Source organism: Monodelphis domestica, chromosome 7, assembly GCF_027887165.1.
Source record: "Monodelphis domestica isolate mMonDom1 chromosome 7, mMonDom1.pri, whole genome shotgun sequence".
NCBI lineage: Eukaryota > Metazoa > Chordata > Mammalia > Didelphimorphia > Didelphidae > Monodelphis > Monodelphis domestica.
In genome coordinates, this window is record NC_077233.1 from 58,651,550 (window position 1) to 58,665,419 (window position 13,870).

At 40.3% G+C, this 13,870-nt stretch overlaps 1 long non-coding RNA gene across 1 annotated transcript in view; it reads right to left on the bottom strand.

Moving 5' to 3' along the window:
- The window catches only part of LOC103104083 (uncharacterized), an 84,229-nt gene extending 70,683 nt beyond the window's left edge, over window positions 1-13,546 (bottom strand). Inside the window, exon 1 of the long non-coding RNA XR_008913435.1 lies at window positions 13,118-13,546. This is a non-coding gene — a long non-coding RNA (uncharacterized LOC103104083). The remainder of the gene's footprint in view (window positions 1-13,117) is intronic.
- Between the last annotated feature and the right edge of the window lie 324 nt (window positions 13,547-13,870).

The following is a 13,870-nucleotide window of genomic DNA, read 5'->3' on the forward strand; positions in this document are numbered from 1 at the left end:
TCAAGTGTGAATAAGAAGTTTACACCTTTGGTGATTAAATCTAAAAATGGGCAGGGGAGTTAATTTAATTTTTACAATCAGGGGAGAGTTAAATTTAATCTTCACAAGACCCAAAAGCTGACAGAGGAAAATCAGGTCTTAAAAAACAGAAATGAGTAACTAGAACCTAATGATTTCATGAGACATCAAGAAACAATAAAACAAAATCAAAAGAATGGGGGAAAAAAAGAAAAAGGAAATATCTCATTGAAAAAACAACTGGCCTGGAAAATAGATCCAGGAGAGAAAATTTAAGAATTATTGGACTACATGAAAGCCATAATAAAAGAAAAAAGAAAAAGAAAAAAAAGCTTGGACATCATTATATAAGAAATTATCACAGAAAACTGCCCAAATATCCTTGAACAAGAAAATAAAGTAGAAATTGAAAGAATCCACAGATCAACTCCAGAAAGAAATCTCAAAATGACAACTTCCAGGAATATAATATCTAACTACATTCAAGAACCCTCAAACCAAGGAGAGAATACTATAAGCAGTCAGAAAGAAACAATTAAAATACCATCAACCTACAATCAAGTTCACACAGAATACTAGCAAAAAGACTCCAGCATACAAAGATTATTCACTATGACAAGGTGGGATTTATACCAGGAATATAAGGATGGTTTAATATTAGGAAAACTATCCACATAACTGACTATATTAATAACCAAACCAACAGAAATCATATTATCTCAATAGATGCAGAAAAAGCCTTTGACAAAATATAACATCCATTCCCATTAAAAACACTAGAAAGTATAAGAATAGCTGAGTCCTTCCTCAAAATAATAAACAGGACATATTTTAAACCATCAGCAATATCATCTGAAATAGGGATAAGTTAAAAGTTTTCCCAATAAGATCAGAAGTGAAGTAAGGATGCCTACCATCACCGCTGTTATTTAATATTGTACTAGAAATGCTAGCTGTAGCAATTAGAGAAGAAAAAGAAATTGAAGGAATTAAAGCAGACAATGAAGAAACTAAACTATCACTCTTTGCAGATGATATGATAGTATACTTTAAGAATCCTAGAAAATCAGCTAAAAAGGTAGTGGAAATAATTAATAATTTTAGCAAAGTTGCAGGATACAAAATAAGCCCACATAAATTGTTAGCATTTCTATATATTTCCAACAAAACTCAGCTGCCAGAATTAGAAAGAGAAACTCCATTTAAAACATTCTAGACAATATAAAATATTTGGGAATTTATCTGCCAAGACAAACTCAGAATTATATGAACACAACTACAAAACACTTTTCACACAAATAAAACTAAATCTAAACAATTGGATGCCATACCTATCAAACTACCAAAAAAACCTTTTTCATAGAATTAAAACATGTATATAAAAAAGTTCATTTGGAAGAACAAAAAATCAAGAATATCAAAGGAAATAATGAAAAAAAAGTGAAGAATGGAGGCTTAGGAGTACCAGATCTTAAACAGTACTATAAAGCAGTAATCATCAAAACAATATGGTTCTGGCTAAGAGATAAAAGGGTGGATCAATGGAATAAATGAGGGATAAATGACCTCAGCAAGTTAGTTTTTGATAAACCCAAAGACCACAGCTTTTGGGACAAGAACTCACTACTTGACAAAAACTACTGGGAAATTTGGGGAAAAAGCATTGGAAAAATTAGGTTTAGATCAATATTTCATAGCCTATACCAAGATAAATTCAAAATTGGTAAATGACTGAAATATAAAGAGTGAAATCATAAATAAATTAAGTGAACATATAGAGTAGTAGGTCTAACCATGTCACTCTTATGGAAGGAAGAACATCTCCTATGGTCAATGCCATCTAGGTTAGGCTAGTTTTTCATTAAAAGACCAAGAAAACAAGAAAAAAAACAATAAAAAATTACTTTGGTGACTGGATGTTGAGGACTGATTAAGGAGAGGACTGAGGTAGGAAAGACTAATTATAAGGCTATTGCAACTGTAGAGGTGAAAGGTCATAGGGGCTTAAACAAACATGGTGGCTAAATGATTAATATGGAAGAGAATGTACTAAAGAGATGCTGTAGAGATAGAAATTATAAAATTTGGCAACTGATTGGATATGTGGGATGAGTGAGAGTGAGGAGCTTAGGAAAACATTGAGGTTTTTAACCAAGTGACTGGATGGATGATGATGCCCTTAACAATAATAAAGATGTTTGGAACAGGGGTTCATTTAGGAAGGGGGGGTGCGGCAATGAGTTCTGTTTTGTAGATGCCTAGAGGATATCCAGTTTAAAATGCTCAATAGGCAGTTGGTTGTTTGTTGTTCGTCCTTTATTTTGGAAGAGGACCAATGACATCACGGGGTGATGTTTTGACTTGCGTCTTGAATTGGATTTAAGTGAAGCAGAGTTGCACAAAGTTGTCAGCCTCACTCTCTCTCTTCCAGAGTCATCTAAGTCCAATGACAAAACAAGAATCAAGATGAAAGCTGATGGCCTAGGATGACCTTGACTTCTTTGATGTCTGATCAAGTTAGAAGCACTCCATAGCACCCGCTTCAACACTTTTATGGCCATTGGAACAAATTGCTCTCACTAGACCCTTCTGCCAAAAGAAGTCTTCACATACTTGGGGTAGACTTCCCTCTAACTGACCAATGGGGTTGAAGCTATTGGTTACCTTCACCATGGGTTAACCCATCTGCCAAAGTGGTTTTACTGGGGTGTGGCCACTGTTCCTACTACAGCTTCTTTGAACCGCAGGTGAGAGATAGGTGGAAACGTAGATACCAAAGGGGGATGAGCAGCCCTAAAAAAGGCTCAACAAATCCTCCCACCTGTGATGCGAGTCTTCCTTGGTCACCTCATTGGTTATGTGGTACTAAAGCTCTGGAGAGAGACTAGGGAAGAATCTAAAGAACTGGGATTCAACAACATAGAAATGGTCATTGATTCCATGGCAGCTGATGAATTCAACTAACAAAAGAGTTGAGAGAGAAAAGAAAAGGAAGACAGTAGGACCTTGAGGTACTTTGGCTAGCTACAGTGAGCTATAGGTCGTCAAGAAAGGCTTTAGGGAAAAGGTGGGTCTGTTAGAGGCATGAGCTACACCTTAAAGCATAGAGTGAATTTTGGATGAGAGGAAGAAAGGAGAAAGGTCATTCCAGGAAAACTGAACAGGATGAGACTTGAGGTCCTGCTAACACTCATTAAGTCTAGGCCTGAGTCAGGCTCTTCCCAATAGTCCATCCTCCCTATTCCTGCCCCACCTTGCCCTGCCAAGCTCCTGTGCAATATTGCCTCTAGTTTGGACATGTGACCCACCAGAAAGGTTTCTGTTGCCATCAAGCAGGGCCAACTGTCTACCTCACCTTCCTCTTGCAGAATGCCTTGTTGTAACCCCTCCCTCCCTCCTTCTTTCACTGCTCTTTCCTCACATGTCAAGATGTCCCAGAAATACATGGCCTTTTCCCAACTCCCCCATAGAGATGGGACAGCTATAGCCCAGCACTGGGGCTGATACTGTCTCTGCTTCTTATGCCAAGGGAGTTCCTATGCTTGTTCAGCCATCTTACAGAAAACTGGCATGGTTTCAGACCCAACTGGAGCCTTTTTAAAGGATTCTCCTTCATGTGTGTGAACACATAGAGACAGCCTTTCCTCCCTCGCTTCCCCACCAAAAACGTTAAACACTCTTATCTACAATCTTTCATTTATTCCTCTATGGGGGGTTGGGAAAGTGGAGGTGGGGGAGGCACACATTATCCCCATTTGGCATATGAGCAAGCTGAAGTCCAGCGAAGGCAGGAGATATACATATAGTGATATATGGGGTTAGTGAGAGAGCTCAGTTATAACTCCCTGCCTCTGTAGAAGGTTGGTGGAGAGAAGAGCACTTTGCCAGGAAGATCAAGAAAGTTTAAAAAGAAAAGCCATGTGGAGACTATCCAGGGGATAGAATTCAGTGGTTCTGAGACTTTGGATGGGAAAAAAATGCTGCATTTCCCCCACTAACCTTTGATTTCCTTTCTTTGCATTTTCTTTTATGGATTGAACAATATTCTGAGGAGATTTCATCAACAAGTATTTATTAAGTAAATGCCTACTATGTGCCAGGCACTATGCTAACACAGAGGATACAAAGGGAAGCTAAAGACAGTCTCTTCCCTCAAGGAGCTTCCATTCTAATGAGGGAGATGTCACACAAACACCTATGTATACACATGATATCTATAGGATGGATGGAAGGTAATCTTAGAGGGAAGGGACTAGCAGTATGGGAGGGAAAGGAGGAGATAAGGAGATAGAGAGACAGGACAAGGCTTCTTGTAGAAGGTGGGACTTGAGGTGAGCCTTGAAGGAGGCCAAGGAAAAGCCAACAGTCAGAAGATGGTGGATATGAGAAGAATGAAGATCACAGCATCTCACACTGTGTGAGGGGTGTAAAGAGTAAAAAGACTAGAAAGGTGGCAAGAAGCCAAGTGACAAACGCATTAAAATTCCAAAGCCCGATAGAGGAATTTGTATTTGATCCCAGAGGTAATAGGGAGCCATTGGGTGAGCCCTGCACTTTAGGGAGATCACTTTAGCAACTGAGTAGTAGACAGGCTGTGTAGTAGGGCAGGGCTTGAAGCAGGGAACCCAACCAGGAAGCTATTTTAATAATACAGGCCAGAGTTGATCTGGGCCTTCACTAATAGCTCATACTTATACTGCTTTATAGGAATAAAATTAAAAAGACTTTTTTGATCCCACCTCCTATTGGTGATAGAGGTAGAACAGGGATTTCTATTATTTCCATTTTACAGATAAGCAAACTGATGCTCAGGAAGTTAAAAATTATTTATCCAAGGTCACATACCTAGTAAATGGTGTCTGATTGAGCCTGGAAGCCCAAATCTCTGGGTTTTAGGTCAGAGTTCTCCCTATTGAGGCCTGGTCCCTCTCAAGACTCAATAGCTGATTGATCACTGAAAGCCAGAAACCTTTGCTCCCTCCTTGCTCTCAGACACAATTGCCTGGAGGGTAGGGTGATCAATTGGCATTCTTTCCCATAAAAAAGGGGGGGAAAGGCAAAACAAATGAGAAATACTACCTTGGGTGGTAGGTGATGTTTTTCTGGTGGGAAGTAGGGGAGGAGGGCAGGGGTACAAGTGGAGAGGGTTCTCTCAGCGGTCTGGTATGCTCTGACTTCTGTTCACCTGTGCCAGCTTGCTTCAAAGCCCCCCAGCTAAGGTATTAAGCCATCCTTAACAGGAAGGAGAGTTATGGACTACTAGGCTCCTGTGGGACTGAACTACAGCTCTAGGGGCTGGCCAATGGCCACTGTGGGGAATGGAAGGGTGGACTCTTACCATACACCCCTCTTCACCTCCAAGAAGAACAGAATTCCAGAGCTAAAAGTAGGCTCATGGAGCGACCTTCGGGTGCCAAGGGTTCTTAACCTTTTTTTGGATCATGGACTCTTTCTGGGGAAGCCTTCCAGATTCCTTCTCACAGCGTTGTTTCTAAATGTTTAAAATAAAATACAGCAGATTACAAAGAAAACCAAAGATCAATAAAAAGGGGGAAGTGGGGTTCTTTTTCCCATCCAGGCTCATCACAGATCCCCAGATAATAATCCTTGGTCTAGTCCAAGATGAGCCTGAACAAAAATCTTTCCTACAGCATTCCAGATGGGTATCCTTCAGCCTCTACTTGAAAATTTCAGGCCTAAGAAGAATTTACCATCTCCCAAGGCAGCTTATTCTGCTTTGGGGCAGGTTTAATTATTAGGGAATTTTTCCTCATTTGGAATACACAATAACAACTAATATTTCTCTAAAACTTTTTGCAAAACACTTTGCATAAGATTATCTCCTTTGATTGGACAACAATCCAGAGAGGTAGGGCTATTATTTGTTAGACAGTTATCAACAACAATAATAATTAACATTTATATATGGTTCCCTCTGTGCCAGGCATAGCACTAAGAACTTTATAAATATGATCACAACACCCCTGGAAGTTAGGGGCTACTATCTGTCAGTCAACAACAACAATAACAGTTATCATTTACATATAGTGTACTATGTGCCAGGCACTGCTTTAAGAGCTTTACAAATTTATCTTCACAATTTTGTGAGGTAGTTGCTGTTATAATCCCCATTTTGCAGATGAGGAAACTGAGGCAGGATCATAGGATCACAGAGCTAGTAAGTATTTGAGGCTGGATTTGAATGTAAGGCTTTATGACTCCAGACTCAGCACTCTATGTACCCTACTACCCAGCTGCCTATTAATCACTTACTGTGTGCCAAGCTTACAGATGAGGAAACTGAGGCTGATAAAGGTTTAGTGACTTCATGGGCTACATAGTAATTGTTTGAGGGAGAATTCAAGGAAGTTAACTCAACTTTCCCTCCAAAGTATTCTTCCAGAATTTTTATCAATTTATTAATCAACAAGGAATTGTCCATAAAGTAATCATTTATTAAGCCAGGCACTGTGTTAGAGATATGAAGCCAAAAAAGGAGCAGCCTCTGAAACTTACATTTCTTCCATCAGTCTTAGTTCTGCTTTTCTTGGGATCCATGATTCTGAAGAGGGATTTTGTCTCTTCATTTTTCCAGTCTGCTGTCTCCTGGCCTCTTACTTCTAGTACTTCTTACATGTAACATTCCCACAGGATCTTGCTCTGGGATCCACTGAAAACTTACAGGGATCTTATGAGAATCCAGTAAGAAACATGGAATGTGAAATCACCCTCTTGGACAGATATGCTTCTGTCCCTGGGTCTCAGTTTCCTCATTTTTTCCTCAAATGAAGATATAGCAAGGTTACCATTCCCTACATGAAGTACCTCAAATGACTAAAGAACCTAAAGAGACTAACAGGACTTAAAGAGAGTGAAAAGAGCAGAGCTCTCTTCTCTCTTATTCTCAACTCCAATCTGCCCCTGATGCAGTCTCTGGGCATTGATAGGATTCAATTTATAAAGAGTCTGAATGGATTTCAAGAGACTTCCCTTCTGGAACTACCATTCTATGTTCTTCCATTGTACATCCTGAAGTTCTTTCTTAAGGTCTAAATAATGATCATGGTGGCACATTGAGGATAGCTCCTTTGTAATTGGAAATCCTGTGCCTTTGAACTACATTTCCCAGGGACCCACTGACTTCCTGTCATTACATGCTGATATAGACAGAAGATAAATTGTGGGGAGTTCCATGTCTAGGCCTCTTTCCTTCCTGGATTGGGACATTGGTAGAACAGGCTGTTTGAACAGGTAGACTAGCCAGGGGCATATGGTTTTATTTTGCTACCTTTTTTATTTTTTTACTTCTAGTGATCATTAATAAATCTTACAAAATATAATATTTGAAATTGCTGTACATTAAATTAATTTTTACAGTCCCAACTGGGTTTAAAGTCTTGTCTCTGCTACTGACTAGCTATGTGACCTTGAGCATTTTGATTAACTTCTTTAATTCTCATTTTCCAGACAGGACACCAGATAGAGGTTTAACCCTAGAGTCAGGAAGAAAGAAGTTCGAATCATGTCTCAGATACTAGATTAAATGATGTTTTGTAACTGACAACTTTTTTTTAATTAAAATTATTTATTTAAAAAAATATTTTTCTATGTTTCTATTATTCATTTTCTTTCCCTCTCCTTTCCCTCCCCACCTCCCAGAGCCAACAAGCAATTTCACTGGGTTGAACAAATGTTGAAGTGACTTGGCTCTTAACCATTGTCTAGCCGTGGTGGCATCTAGGTCTATGCCAGAGGGAGCACTCAGAGCCCTCTCTGTGGACACATGCACCATCACCCCAACACAGAATTTGCCAGAATTCATTACTAGAAAGCTAAAGGGATGCAGAGCTCTGCTGCTCCCCTCCCCCTCTCCATGCATGCCTGAGGACATTTCTCATGTCTGCCCTTCTAAAAGGTTCACCATTACTGGTCTAGATGTTCAGAATGTGTTAATGAGAAAGATGAATAGAATAGAATAGAATAGAATAGAATAGAATAGAATAGAATAGAATAGAATAGAATAGAATACTGTACTTAGGATAGAAATGTGCCAAACATAAGAATAAGGAAAATTTGGCTTCCAGTTCTGACTCAGATACTTACTAGCTATGTGATCCTGGTCAAATCACTTAAAGTCTCTTAGCCTCAGTTTCCTCATTTTTAAAAATAGGGATAATAATAGAAACCCATTTCACAGGTTGTCATGAGGCTTTAATATGAAATTCTCTATAAATGCTAGCTATTTTTACCCCTTTCATTTGAAAAATGAGGAGATTGAACTAAGATATTCTCCTGGGTCCCTTCCTGCTATGCAACTTAATGTCTTACCCTTCCTGGGGAGAATTTGCAGAGTCTTAAGGGACTTGGGAATACCTCATAAGTGACATAGAATATAATCTTTATGACAAGCCACATATTGCCTAGAGCACTGAGAAGTTAGGATTCATTCAGGGTCACATGCTAGGATGTGTCAGAAGTAGGACAAGCGTAATATAATAAAACTAGTAGCTATAAACCAGTCCCCATGCCCTGCTCCCATAAATCAGAAGCATACCTTTCCATACATATGTATACAAATGTATACATATCCATGTACATATAGATAGTCACACATGTTTATGTATATATATTTTTTTATATATTTTATATACAGAAACCCAATTTACATTATATGGACATATATATATATATGTATATATATATATAACATTTTACATTCTTTGTGGGGGTAAAGGATGGGGAGGAAGTCAGAAAAGATATGTACAGATGTAGAGAAATAAATCCCAAATCAGGTATAACATATGAAAGCGTTATTGAGGTTCAGACGGAAGAGAGAGCCTTTCCAGCTACACGAGGGATCAGGGAGTTTCACAGCTGAAGGGGCATTTGAGCTGAGCCTTGAAAGATAGATAGGCATGACAGGCAGAAGTTCTTGCTGGGAGTAGTCAGAATAGCTCAGGAGATTGAGTAGGGTGTGTAGTGGGGCATGGAGCACACTGGCAAGAGGAAGTGCCGGTGGAGGGACAATTGCTGGTTATTAGAGGAATGGGGGACCTGGATTCTTCCAGATCTGCCAATAATACTTTCTGTGACTTTGTATTAGCTTGTAAGGCCCTACATTCCCTCTGAGATGAACTCCAATTTTTCTTACTAGCTACGGGACCCTGAGGAAGTCACTTAATCTTGCTTGCCTCAGTTTTCTCATCTGTAAAATGAGCTGGAGAAGAAAATGGCAGACCACTCCAGTTTCTCTGCCAAGAAAACCCCAAATGAAGTCACCAAGAGTCAGACTCGACTAATTGACTAAATAACAACAGATAGTTTTACACGTCTTCCCAGTTAGACTGTGAGCTCCTTGAGAGCAGGAACCAATTTTTTGCCCTCTGCCTTGCACAGTGAATGGTACATAGCAGGTGATTAATAAAAGTACTAATTGACTTAATTTTACTAACATTTTATGAGGCCATGAAATAAGATAAGTGTCATCTTGGTAGATATAATGAGTCAGGCTCCTAAAGATTTGTTGTTATTGAGTTGTTTCAGTCATGTTTGACTCTTCATGATCCATTTGGGATTTTCCTGGCAAAGATACTGGGGTGGTTGGCCATTCCTTCCCCAGTTCATTTTACAGATGAGAAATCTGAGGCAGACAGGGAGAGTTAAATGACTTGGCTAGGGTTGTATAGCTAGTAAGTGTCTAAGGCCATATTTGAACTCAAGAAAACTCATTTTGGCATCCAGCTGCCCCCAAAGAATGAGATCTATGCCTCCATTCCAAGAGGACAGGAATTGTGAGTTATTGAACTTTACAACTCTCTCAGCACATATTGTATATTCACCAAACTCTATCCATCTATTGTATTCCCTTCTCCAGAGGCTCTTTCTACCCAACAGATACTCTTTCTCACCTCCTTGGATTTTAGGAAGCTTCATTGAATATACTCATTCCTCCTACTCCCATGAGAGAACTTAACTTTCATAGTTAGCTTAGAGCAAAGACATTTATAAAGTATAGGACTGAGCCTGGACCTGGGATTTCATTGACATAGGGCCTGATCTTTGTAACACGTCAAGTCTGAGAGAATCATCTAGAGCAATGAGAGATCGGTATTTGCCCAGTGTCATATGTGGAACGAAGACCATAATGAAATCAGTAGTTTTAAACCAATCCACTTCTAAACCAGTCTTCCTTTCTCCCACTCCTTTTGTCCTTCTGTCCCTCCCTTCCTCCCTCCCTCCCTCCCTCCCTTCCTTCCTTCCTTCCTTCCTTCCTTCCTTCCTTCCTTCCTTCCTTCCTTCCTTCCTTCCTTCTTTCCTTCTTCCTTCCCTTCCTTCCTTCCTTCCTCCCTCCCTCCCTCCCTCCTCCCTCCCTTCCTTCCTCCCTTCCTCCCTCCCTTCCTTCCTTCCTTCCTTCCTTCCTTCCTTCCTTCCTTCCTTCCTTCCTTCCTTCCTTCCTTCCCTCCCTCTCTCCCTCCCTCTCCCTCTCTCTTTCTTTCTTTTTTTTTCTCTCTCTTTCTTTCTCCCTTTCTTTTTTGTATATAAACATATAAATGTATAGATACATGTACTTATATAGATAATCTTTTTCTATACATGTATACATGCAGAGGGAGACAGCTAAGTGGGTCAGTAGATAAGAGTACTAGACCCTGAGTCAGGAAAGCCTGAATTCAAATCCAGCCTAAGGTGCTTGCTATCTATGTGACCCTGGGCAAGTAATTTAACCTTTGTTTACCTTCATCCACTGGAGAAGAAAATGGCAAACTCCTCTAGTATTTTTGCTAAGAAAACTCCATGGACAATATGGTGTAGAGTCATGAAGAGTCAGGCAGGACGGAATGACTGAAGAACAACAAATACACGCACATACATATGTATATCTGTGTGTATAAATATATGTCCATATATCTGTTTTTGTATATATGCATGTGTATATATGCATTTGTTGTTGTTCAGTCATTCAATTGTATCTGGATTTCTGTGACCCCCATGGATCATATCATGCCAATGCTGTCCATGGGGTTTTCTTGGCAAAGATACTGGAGTGGTTTGCCATTTTCTTCTCTAGTTCATTTGACAAATGAGGAAACTGAGGCAAAGTTAAGTGACTTACTCAGGGTCACACAGCTAGCAAGCATCTGAACCTGGATTTGAACTCAGGTCTTCCTGACTCTGGGTCCAGCACCCTGCCCACTGAGACATCTAGCTATCTCCCAAGCAAATGGGTTAAGTGACTTGCCCAAGGTCCTATATGCATGTGTACCATCTGTGTACATACCCACACACATATACGCACACATATATTGTCCATGGGGACAGTAGGCTCAGGCTATAATGATAGTGACTTATACATGTAGGGATCACATATAGACAAGGCAACTCGAGACTTCTGAATAATGCCTTGCCATCCTTTCTCTCCTTATGGAGAAGAGCCCTCAGCTAAGCATCTGGGGCTGTTAGGAGAGAGCTTCTGGTCTAGTTCTGGACCTTCCTTCAATCATGGCTTCTCTTTCTCTCTTGAGTGGATCCCTAGATGCCATGGCTAGAGCCCTGAAAGGAGGGGAGGGGAGAAGAAGAAAGCTGCCCCATCCCCAGACCCAAGGCTGCTTTCTGCCAGGCCAAAGGCCTGGCCCCTGTTGATGCATTAGGGAGAAAGCTTTTTGCTTTGGGTGAAAGATTCTGAAGGGATCACCTCCAGTTAACACTTTGCTAGCACCTCATCTCCTTTGTTTAGTAGGAGAAGAGAAGAGAATAACCCTCTTTTATATATTTACTTCATGTATATGGACATACATACATGTGGGTCCTTAATAAGTGTTTGACAAACAAAATTAGGGAGAGATGAGCCCAAAGTGTCAAAAGACAGTGTGGAGGCGCCCCTGGGTCTTTGATCCCACAGTTGGGGTGAGTTCCTGGAGATGCCTGCCTGGTAACCAAGGCAACGCTTCCCTCTCCCATGCTTTGGCATTTTTGACTTGCTGTATCTCAAAAAGATTACAATCATAACACCTCCCTTTTTTTTTTCAGCTATCCAGGGAGAGAAGTACAGCAAGGATAGTTATCCCCATTTCATTTTAAAATTATTTTTTTCTTCTAAACGTAAACATCAATAAATCTGAACATTAAACTAGACCGCAAGATTAGCAATGATGAGCTCGTGTTACGTGCTCATCATCATATATCATCATCATATATCATCAATATATTATATTAGGAAATATATGTTCTAATCAGCAGCAGAGCATCACCACTGCCCTGTTTGTACCCCATTTTACAGACGACAAAGCTGAAGTGTCTTCTGTCGATGAAGGAAACAGAGAAGGGGAGCCAGAGTGGAGGAAGAGAATAGGGACTTTAGGGATGGATCACACAGTCCAGCTCCTTCATTTTATAGATGACAAAATCAAGACCCAGAGAGATTTGCCTTGCCTGAGGTCACCCAATGGCCAAGGTGAAACTAGTGCTGTCTGCTAGGATTTCAGAGAATCTGCCTGCCTGGATGAGGGAGCCAAAGAAGATTTCAGTGGAAGAAGCCTGCAAGACTACATGCGCACGCACACTCTGGACAGAACAGATCTGAACCTGTAATATCTTTCTGAAACTCCGTTCGCCAGTATAGGTGAACAATTCCTATGTAGCTCATGGTTTTTGAGAACTATGTAGGGGCATTTAGGGATTAAGCGTCCTGCTCATGGTTACAAAGCCATTTTAGGTCAGAGGCAAGACTTGAACTGGGACTTTCTGACTTCAAGTTGGGCTCCACTCACTATCCTCTCCCATTTCACAGAAAATCTTTAAGTCCAGAGACTAGCAGGCCAAAGATATGCAAATACACCCATGTAGAAATTCAGAGAAAAGGTTGATTCAGTCTTAGAACAATAAAGTTCACATTTAAAGCCTATTTATTCAAAAATGTGTGTTGAAATTCATTCAGCTCTTGCTGAGTTAAACATAATAAAATTAAGTGTTTGTGGAAGGAATGAATACACGATTCCACCTTATAGTTTTGGTTCAACTCAGCGGAAGGTTTGTATGTTTAAAAATTTCATTGTTGTTTTTTCTTACTCACTGCCTATTCATTGCATAAAGTTCAACTTACTGATTTAATTTGTTTTGCTGGGCCTCCTCCTCTTCTCTTGAGGGCTGCAAAGAGAGAGAACACTTAGTCCCTGATCCTGCCCTCAGGGAACTCCCAGGCTGGTGAGGGAGATAAGGCTCTCTCCTTTTGGGAAGAATGAAGATGGGAAAGAACCTTTCAGAATGCAGGGATCGGCTCTGTGTTCTCATTAGAGACTAGAGATTCTGATTCATGGAAATTTACCAAAGACAGATATTGTGAGTTGAGAGTCACGGGGTATCTCCAGGAGGAGAAGGGACTCAATCCAGCCCATGCTGGTGTCATTGGGTTGGTGAGAGCTGATGGTTAAACTTTCTTCTGGGTGGGTTTATACTTTGGAAGTCTGCAAATCCTCAACATTTCAGTTTCATTTAGTGTGTGTGTGTGTGTGTGTGTGTGTGCTTTTTTGTGATTTTTTGTTTTAGATTTAAGAAAATGATGCAGGGAGTGATGGGAATGATGTAGATCAAGCTTTCAAAAACTCCAGGACATCCTTGTCACTCAAACTGGGCACTGAGGTAGAATTGGCCCAGGCCTTTATAGAGCAAGGGAGATTCTTCTTTTCCTCCCTCCCTGGGCTGCCAAAGGGGCCTCAGAGACAAACCAGGTTAAGGAAAAACAAAACAACAAAAAAAAATAGTTCCATTCGTATGTAGACTCCAGGAGGTCAAAGGATTGTCTATGCGTTTGTATTTGTTAAGTACCACATAAATGTTTTGTTCCTTCCTTAGTTCT